Genomic DNA, 6,560 nt, shown 5'->3' with positions numbered 1-6,560 from the left:
ACTCTGAAGAAAGTAGAGGCTATTCCATTGATCTAAACATGAGAAAATAAACTGAGGCAGTGGAAGAATTAGAAGACACAGTGAAGAGGTAGACTCAGTAAGCTTCTGGAGACTGAGGGAATTGAGGAGAAGGGAGAGCAAGGACTGTGGGATGAGTCCTAGCTCTCTGTGTCTAAGTGGGTGGAAGTTTTGAATGGTACCAATAGAACAATCCAGTGAAGTTGCCCAATAGACGGTAGTAATATGGAGGCTAAGAGCCCGGGGCGGAGGTCTTAAAAGGAGGCCCATCAGGGTATAAGTGATAACAATCACTTATGGCAATGCTAAGACAAGACAATTATCAGGGTATGAAGATGGTTGAAGCCATGGGAAGGAGCAGTGGTAGATGGAATTTGCTGGGAAGACTATTGAGAGGGAGAAGAGTACAGAGGTCATCTAATTAACAGAGTAGAATGCATAAAAAATACTCCTAGAAAGGATAAACCCTCAGAAAGGAAGAAAAATGGCAGCAAAAGGGTAGGCCATTTTGAAGAAAAACAGTTCAAAGAATTATTAAATGGTAGAGTCAAATATTGCAAAGAGATCTAATAAGAGCTAAAAAAGATTTTAAACTTAAGAGGGTATTGGTGACCATCAACATAATTTTAATGGAGCTTTGATGTAAAATTCAGAGCATTGTAGGATAAATGCCTTATGATTTTATGGGTGAATAAACGGACTGAAGGTGTTAAATTTTGACCAAGGTCCACCGTACATGTTGGAGCTTGGCTTTGAACTCCTGGCCTATCCAAGACCACAACCCATGCTCCTCCACTCTTCCAAACAGGTTCTGAAAAGTGCACTTAAGTAAGATGCTGATTCAGATATAATTTTTAATATCATGTTGCTAAAGCAGTGTAAAATAGAAGGCTTACAGAAACTGTAAAGGTCAATATTTTCAGAGAGAAAGGTATAGGTGAATTTTCTGTTTTTTCTGAGATGATTCCCCTCCCATTCCTCCCTTCCCTGCTTTTTCTTAAGCTGATTGTATTGATTTTATTGGTAACTAGGAGTTAAATTTTATAACATGAATGGGTGTGTCACTGTTACACATTTTTAATAGGATTACTTTGGTTTTAGAACACAGGTTGTATGAGTCTGCTGAAGTAAACTTTTTTCCTAAAACTACATCTAAATAAGATGTCTGATAGAACTTTTTCTCTCTAAAGTTTTATAAAACTTAATTAGCAAGATCAAAGGCTAGAATAGCCACAGTCACATTTACCAGATGCCTTGTTAGTAATTCAGCATTTAAAGTATAATCCCTAAACAAGTCAAAAACAGAGACAAATGTTTTTTTTAGGAGATTTAATTTATGATTTTTTTTCTCCAAAAAACCTAATGGAAAACCTTAAGTGCTGTTATAGAGCACTATTTCAAAATAAGCTCCTTAGCAAAATAAATGAAAGACATGTAGAAACCTGAAGAAGCATTTTATTCTTCAGAGCCAAGGTGTCTGCAAAACTCGTGTAGGAAACCTCTTTCTTTCATTTCATATAAAGACCATTTTGTGTGAAATAAAGGAAAGTAATTGGCATCACTTGAATTCATTATTCATTAAATTTAACTATTTTTGGCTTGGCATGTACTGATTTCCTAATCTGGAATGCCTGCTAAAATATTTTCATTAAGGTGTGTTATTTTGAATAGTAAAGGACCTTCCAATTTAGGACTCAGAACATTCAATTTGGAGTATATATAAAGTCAAGAATAAATACAGTCAGCATTATTAAACATAAACCTTGCTACTGACCTACTTCCCTTGCAGTTTTTGATTGCATAATTCATTCTTGTTTATCCACTTTGCATTTCTATAGCAACTATTTCTGTGGAATTTACGTGTTTGGTTGAAATGCCCCAGTAGAACAAAAAAGAAGCTTTTGTAAATTTTTTTTAAAAGGGTGTGTGTAGTGATGAGGAATTGAGAAAGGACCAGTCTTGTTTGCAAAACAATTAAAAAAACATATCTTTATATGTGTTCAAATGTGTGTGCAAACACATTTGATTTGATGCATGTCCCATTTTAAAGACAGTGAGCCCCATCTGATTACCCATATTCACTTAAAATGGAGTGGCAGATGATAATGTCTTAAAAATTAGTTGATAGGAAACAATTTAGAGAACAGAGATATTCAGCCTCATCTAAAAAAAAAAAAAACTCATGTTATTTTTAAGTTCCCCATGTGGATTTTTATAAAATATAAATAGAAAAATGTAGCTGTCACATGCCAATTACATGTTACATAAGAGATAGGGTAATGGATATGCTCTATGTTTTAAGGGATACTATTTTGCGATGCACACTGCCACATGGGAAATTCAAAGAAAACATAAAATAGTTTATGGAAAAAAAAACAAAATTAAACTAAGTTTATTTTTGTTTCTAAACCAGGCTTATTTCTTAGCAATTGTGAAACGTTTTGTTCAGTTGTTCTCATCAGGACTAAATTTATCTTATTCAGACAATTAATTCAGAAGGTTCACAAAATTTTTGCTTATGAAATTGAGATCTGACAAGATGTAGATTTCTAATGACTATTTTTCAGAGTCTGTTGTATGCGGGAAAGATAGCATTGCAACTTCTAAATCTCTTACCAAATGTTAAAATTGTAACACATTTTACAAAGACAATGAAAATAGAAAAATTACATATTAACTAAATTTTGCATTGCTAACATTTTTAAACATGTTTTGTATGCAGGTGAAACAAGGCTAAAATTTTGGTTTTTAGAATTAGAATAGTTGTCTTGTATCGTATTAGTTATATATAATAAAGGCAAGTAAAACAAATACTTTGTAATTTCATACTAAATGTATTCATTAATTCATTGAACAAGGATGAATTATTTACTCTGTGACAAGATATTCTACCTACATCTCTGGATGCATAACAAAGGTTTAGCCACTCGATACTTTCTGACACCTAAGGACTAATTCTTATTATCACTGTGCAGTAAGATCATTTGGTGCAGGTCCTGAGTAAAAGGGAAAATACAAGGGCAAACAAAACAAAACAAAAGTATGCCAATGAATTACAAAAACTACTATTTAACTGGGTTGGGACCAAAGGTTGTTAGTGTTGTTGGCCACAACTATCTGAAAAGAGCCCAAAATGTCAAGCTGACCTCTTAATGGTGACTGGGTGAATACCAAGGTTCAGTGGTTTGTTCTTGATGTGCATCCAAACATTTGGATGTCTGTCCAACATTTTTAGTTAGAGCTTTTTCTTCTATTAACAAAGTTTAAGAAAGTGTAAAGTAGGAGTTGAACATTTATGATACTATTTTTATCATTATGTGAAACAAATGAAAGCAGTCCATATTTTGAATGTATTCCCTTAAGTTCATGTGGGGCTAAATTAGCTTGGCATTAGTCGTTCATGAATCATTGTTGATAGCGAGAATACAGTTGTTGTGAATTCAGAACCTGAGGGACAGATAATAGATAAGATCATTACAGGCTGTGATGTGTTCCGTGAAAGACAGAAATGGGTGATGCGGATGATGGTAACGGACTGGAGGGGGTGGGAAGGAGGCCAAAAAGAAGCTCTCTGAGGAGCAACATCTAACCTGAGGTCCGAAGGATGAGGAGCCCTGGGAAGAATCAGCAAAGAGTGTTGCAGGTAGGCAGAACTAGGAGTGCAGAAATATGCAGTGAGAGGAGCTCATTGGTTAGGAACAAGAAGGAGGGTAGCTTAAGTTCCACTAGAAAGGATCTTTCTGACTTCGGTGATTTCGTATCTAATGGAGAATGCCCCACTGTCGCAGCCACTCCAAACAACTAGATTTATTTCTCACTCACTCCGTCCATCCATTGCAGCTGGCCAAGTGCTCTGCTCTGTGTGCTCCTCACTCCTCACCCGCGCTGACCGAGCAGTCATTGCCTGGAACACAGCGGTTATGGTGGCAGAGTAAAAAGAAAGCATGGCATATCCAGTACAGCCTCTTAAAGCTTAGCACACATTGCTTCCACTTGTATTTCATTGGCCAAAGCAGTGACTAATCTCAAGTCAGGAAGGAAGTGTGGTTCCCCAGCATGCCTGGGAGATGAGTAGAACTGGAAGTGTCAATGAGCGGTAGTAAAAATATCCCGGTGTGGGTCAGTGAATGACCTGGAATTGCATGTACAAGTTGTGAGGGTGTGTGTGGGAGGGGGTGCGTGTCTTCAGGGAAAAGGTCCATTGCTTTAATCAGATTCTCAAAGGAATCTGTGACACAACAATGATTAAAAATCACTGGACCAGTTGAACACTGTCATGTAAACAGATAATTGCTATACAAGGCAATTTGCAGCATGAGTGAAAGGCTGAAATGATTAAAACGTTGTGAGTGGGGATGTGTGCCCGTGCGTATGTGCGCGCAAGTGTGTGTGGTGATAAGGAAGACGTTGAGCAAATTTGTAGATCAAAGGGTGGAAGGCAGAGAACAGAGAGCAGTGGATTAAAGACCCCAAAGGGGTTAGGGGAAATGACTGAAACCCAGAAGGTGCCTGAGGAGATGGTATCCAATATTCTCTACAAGTGTTAACTTTGGGATCGGCTAATTCCCTGATGAAATTAGGGAGGAAAGGAGGAAAAACGTGGATGCCCCCATGGGTCAGGCTGCAGGTGGAGGGGAAAGAGAGGGCCTCTGTTTTGTCTGACAGATGGACAAGGGCAGCCACTTAGACTGACAATTTGGAACAGCTGTAGGAGAAATCTGAAACGGAGCTGACTGGGGACAAATGAAAGGACTGTCAGTAGCACTGAGGGCTCAGCTGATGTTGGAGACCAGATCTGGTGCAGTGCCAGTACACTCAGTTATGGGATTTTTTCTTATCCATGCTCGGCTGCCTGGAAGCAGGAGCTGAGAAAGTTAACGGTTGGACTGATCCGGGCCTGGGGATTGGCAGAGCAGGGTTTGCTGATAATATGAACATGTTTTGCTGATAATATGAAGTTCAAGAATCTCTGAACAGGCAACAAGGACTAATTTGACTTTTAATTTTTAAAATTAAGCTGCTCAGGAATGGCGAGAAGCAGCTTTATGCCTATAGTTCTTTGTGAGTTGCGGTTCTCACTCCCTGGACAACTTGGTTTTGTAATGAATTCATAACTGATATAACCACTAGAACTAGTATGGTTAAGAGTAAGCAGTATTGCTTCTTTCTTTTTTTATTTATTTTTTATTTTATTTAATTAATTAATTTTTTTTGCATGACAAAGTCTTTACTTTCAAATGATTATCAGTACACCAAGTAAGAACATGTATACAAGTTCTTGAATTCTATCATCTAATAATTTTGGTTAAGAGAAACTAAGAGCAGCCTGAACAATATATACCAATATTCGCTTTTCCACCCTTAGCCGAAAGGACGACTTAAGGCCGGCTGCTGCTTCACACAAGTTACAGTAACTATTTACTACTTTTTCATAGAGAAAGCCCCTGACCTTCAAGAAAGCTTTAGGGAAAAAAAAAAAAATTAATCCCTTTCTTTCTTTAAACAGTTTTTTTTTTTTACTACATCTAAGAAAGAAAAAGTACTGATACATATGTTGCTTGAGCTAAAAGGCATAGGAAAACAGACAATGTATACACATTAAATTTCTAAGAAACATGAGGTAAAAGGAGAAAATCTTTGGATAAGCTCTACGTTTGTACAAAGAAGCTAGATTTGCTATTCTCCAAGAAGTGAAGGGACCTACTACATGATATACAGAAATAATTTAATGCCTTTTCACAAGGATGTAAGTACTCAAGCTTTGCTGAAGCTTCGTATTCCATGAAGGCATCGAACATGCCAATCTGCACGCAGAGCTGCTCCTTCCTCCCTGTCCATTTATGCAGTAGTTTTCATGGATTTCTGGCCGGATGTCACAGACAAAGGCCAGCAGGTTATCCAGGACCTCATCCCTGTTCTGCTGGAAGTAAGCCTGGAGGCTGGTCATCTTCTCCTGGGTCTCCTTCTCCACTTCGGTGCTGCAGCTGCCATGGGATCCCAGAGCCGCAGCTTCCTTGGCCTTGAACTCCTTCTCTCTTTGCAGACGTTATTGTTCAATTTCAGCCTGAGCTGCTGCTTTGGCCTGCTTCAGCCTCCCGTTCTTGTGCTTGCGGGCCTCCGACACTTTCTCGGCGGCCTGCTTCTCGGCCTGCAGCAGCTGCTGAATGCCCTGCAACTGGCTGGCCATGGCGGCGCCGACCTCTTTTTTTTTTTTTTTTTTTTTTTTTAAGATTTATTTATTTATTTGAGAGAGAATGAGAGATAGAGAGCATGAGAGGGGAGGGTCAGAGGGAGAAGCAGACTCCCTGCTGAGCAGGGAGCCTGATGCGGGACTCGATCCCGGGACTCCAGGATCATGACCTGAGCCGAAGGCAGACGCCCAACCAATTGAGCCACCCAGGTACCCTGTATTGCTTATTTCTTACTGCTTAAGTAAGTGTAATCACGCTACAGCCACACAAGATTTTATGTGTTCTTAATACTCTCCTATTCCTCTAGTAAAATCTGACAGAAGAAAGGTAAAAGAAAAAAGAATAAAGCTC

At 38.7% G+C, this 6,560-nt stretch overlaps 1 pseudogene; it reads right to left on the bottom strand.

The window, feature by feature from the left end:
• Positions 1-5,743: 5,743 nt before the first annotated feature.
• On the bottom strand, positions 5,744-6,205 carry LOC113925521 (annotated as a pseudogene).
• Between the last annotated feature and the right edge of the window lie 355 nt (positions 6,206-6,560).

Source organism: Zalophus californianus, chromosome 2 (assembly GCF_009762305.2).
Source record: "Zalophus californianus isolate mZalCal1 chromosome 2, mZalCal1.pri.v2, whole genome shotgun sequence".
In the NCBI taxonomy this organism is placed as follows: domain Eukaryota; kingdom Metazoa; phylum Chordata; class Mammalia; order Carnivora; family Otariidae; genus Zalophus; species Zalophus californianus.
Note: the sequence above shows the minus strand (reverse complement) of the source record. Positions and strands in the feature narration are given on the sequence as shown.